The sequence below is a fragment of the Triticum dicoccoides genome, chromosome 3B (genome assembly GCF_002162155.2).
Source record: "Triticum dicoccoides isolate Atlit2015 ecotype Zavitan chromosome 3B, WEW_v2.0, whole genome shotgun sequence".
NCBI lineage: Eukaryota > Viridiplantae > Streptophyta > Magnoliopsida > Poales > Poaceae > Triticum > Triticum dicoccoides.
In genome coordinates this window covers 133,932,933-133,936,413 of record NC_041385.1, presented here as the reverse complement: position 1 = coordinate 133,936,413, position 3,481 = coordinate 133,932,933, and positions in this window count along the sequence as shown.

Genomic DNA, 3,481 nt, shown 5'->3' with positions numbered 1-3,481 from the left:
GTATCTGAATAAATTCAATCATTTGGCCCGCTATTCTCTCCATGATGTGGCCACAGAAGAATGGAAGATCGACAGGTTTCTTGGAGGACTGAATCAGCATCTCAGGTGCACTCCTAGCATGTTTGATTTTTCAAACTTCCCGACTCTGGTGAACGAGGCCCTCATAGAAGAAAGGGAACACAAGCTCCTCCGCGACAACAAGCCAGCTGTTAACAACCACAAGCGCAAATTTGAGCCGAAGAAGGATATGCAACCAGTGCAAAAGGCTCGTACTTGGCAACAGACTCAGGTGGAGTACAAACCCAACTGGCAGCAGAATGTCAACAAGACTACCACTCAAGTCAAGAATGTCGTGACCAGCCCGGTGCGCGAAGATTGTCAGCGCAACAATTCATGCTTCAGCTATGGTCAAACTGGACACTACGCCAGACAGTGTCCCAAGAACAACAAACAAGCAGCTCCATTCCATCCGCAAGTCCACTACACGGATCCGTATTCCGCCCCAGATATGATCCAGGGGCAAATTCATCATATCTCCGCAGACAAAGCCCAAGAGGACCCGGAAGTCATCATTGGTATGTTTCTTGTTGATGAGATACCCGCCATAATTTTATTTGACTCTAGGGCTTCTCACTCTTTTATTTCTCGTAGTTTTGCTTCCCAAAACAATTTTCCTTGTTCGATTTTCAGAAAGCACATGCTGGTACAATCCCTGGGATCCCTACTCAGAAGCAATCTTGTCTGCCGTAATTTGGAAATTGACATCAAGGGCGTCAAGTTTCCAACATCTTTGATAATCATCGACTCGAGCAAATTGGATGTTATTCTGGGCATGAATTGGTTAACCCAATACCAGGTATGCATCAGCTGTGCGACCAGAGAAGTTACCCTGAAAAACATGGAAGGTCGCACCACAAGTTTTTATGCCTGCAAGCGCATACCCACGAAGGATATGATTTTCGCAGCAGTGGCAGAAGAAGTGGAATCAATTCCAGTGGTCCGTGAGTATCCAGATGTATTTCCTGAAGAATTACTAGGCATGCCGCCAGATCGAGAGTTGGAGTTTGCAATTGACTTGGTGCCGGGAACCACTCCGATACACAAGAAATATTATTGGATGCCTTCCTCAGAGTTGGTGGAATTGAAGAAACAACTGGATGAGATGCTGCAGAAAGGATACAGCCGTCCAAGCTGTTCACCATGGGGATAACCAGCGATCTTCGTGGACAAAAAGGATGGTAGTCTATGAATGGGTGTAGACTATCGACAGCTGAATGACATCACCATTAAAAACAAGTATCCACTGCCAAGGATTGACGATCTGTTTGATGAACTCAGTGGTGCCAAAGTATTCTCTAAAATTGATTTGAGCACCGGATATCATCAGCTCAAGATAAAGAAGGAGGATAGTCCTAAGACCGCGTTCACCACTCGGTACGGTCCTTATGAGTATACCGTTATGTCCTTCGGCCTCACCAACGCCCCAGCCTTCTTCATGCATATGATGAACAAGGTGTTTATGGATTTCTTGGATAAATTTGTGGTGGTGTTCATTGATGACATCCTCATTTACTCCAAGAGCAACGACGAACACAAGGAACATCTCTGAGCAGTTTTACAAAGGCTTCGCGACCATCAACTTTATGCCAAATTCAGCAAATGTGAGTTTTGGCTCCAGCAAGTGGGATTTCTCGGGCATGTCCTCTCGACAGAAGGAATCTCAGTGGATCCAAGCCAGGTGAAGGATGTACTTGTTTGGTCCGCACCCACAATAGTTTCAGAAATTCAGAGTTTCCTAGGACTAGCTGGCTATTTTCGCCGTTTTATTGATGGATTCTCCAAGATCACCAAGCCCATGAATGAACTCCTAAAGAAGGACAAGAAGTTTGAATGGACTAAGGACTGCGAACGCAGTTTCAATGAGTTAAAAATCAGGTTGACATCAGCACCAGTATTAACTCTCCTAGACATCTACCGCAGTTTTGATGTCTACTGTGACATATCCCGAAAAGGCCTAGGATGTGTACTCATGCAAGATGGCAAAGTGGTGGCTTATGCATCCCGAAAACAGCGGCAACATGAAGGAAACTATCCTACTCATGATTTGAAATTGGCCGCGATGGTGCACGCTTTAAAGATCTTGAGACACTATCTGATTGGAAAGAAGTGCCAGATATTTACCGACCACAAGAGACTCAAGTATATATTCACTCAGCCCGATTTGATCCTTCGATAGTGAAGATAGCTCGAGCTGGTTAAGGACTATGATCTCGGAATAAATTATCACCCGAGCAAAGCTAATTTGGTGGTTGACGCCCTCAGTCGCAAACCAGCCAACCTTAATGCTCTAATGGATTCCTTGCCTCCTGAGCTTTATGAAGAAATCATGCAGCTCAATTAGGTAATCACCGATGCCCACCTTGCCAACATATTGGAAGTTTCCCTACGCTCGAAGAAGAAATCCGCAGTGCTCAGGCAGATGATAAAATGATGAAAATATATGTCTAGAAGATGCACCAAGGGCATGCACCGGATTTCTCTAGGGATCAACGAGGTTCGCTAAGATTCCGAGGAAGACTTTGCGTACCCAATCAAGAAAGTCTGAAGAAGAAAATATTGGCAGAAGCACTTGAAGCGCCATACTCAATTCACCTTGGTGGTACCAAAATGTATGAGGACCTTCGTCAAGTGTTTTGGTGGGATGGAATAAAGAAAGACATCGCATACTTTGTGGCATGTTGCGATATATGCAACAAGGTAAAGGCGGAACACCAAAAACCCGCCGGACTCCTCCAACCTCTGCCGATATCCCAATGGAAATGGGACGATATCTGCATGGATTTCATCACCGGATTACCAAGGTCTCACCGAGGAAATGGTGCAAAATGGGTCATAGTGGACACGTTAACCAAGGTGGAACACTTCCTCCCTATCCGTACCATACCGTGCAAATCAACTCGCACAGCTGTATGTGTCAAGAATCGTTAGTCTGCATGGAGTACCTAAGACTATCACGTCCGACAGGGGATCTCTCTTCACGTCTGCATTTTGGTCTCGACTACATCAAGCCTTGGGGACCGCTCTGAAGTACATCATTGCTTATCATCCTCAGACAGATGGACAAACTGAGCGAGTAAATCAAATACTCAAAGATATTCTCCGGGCATGTATATTGGCCCAAGGAACCAAGTGGGAAGACTGTCTGCCCTACGCCGAGTTTTCCTACAACAACAGTTTCCAGGCCAGCTTAAAGATGTCACCCTATGAAGCTCTGTATGGTCGGAAATGCCGCACTCCATTGAACTGGTCTCAAACCGGAGACAGCCGTATTTTCGGGACTGGTTTAATGCTTGAAGTAGAGAAGCAGGTCAAGGAAATCCGAGATAGACTGCAACTGGCCAAATCACGACAGAATAGCTACTATGATGCCAAACACCGTTAGATCAGTTTCAAACCCGGAGAACACGTATATCTCCGAGTC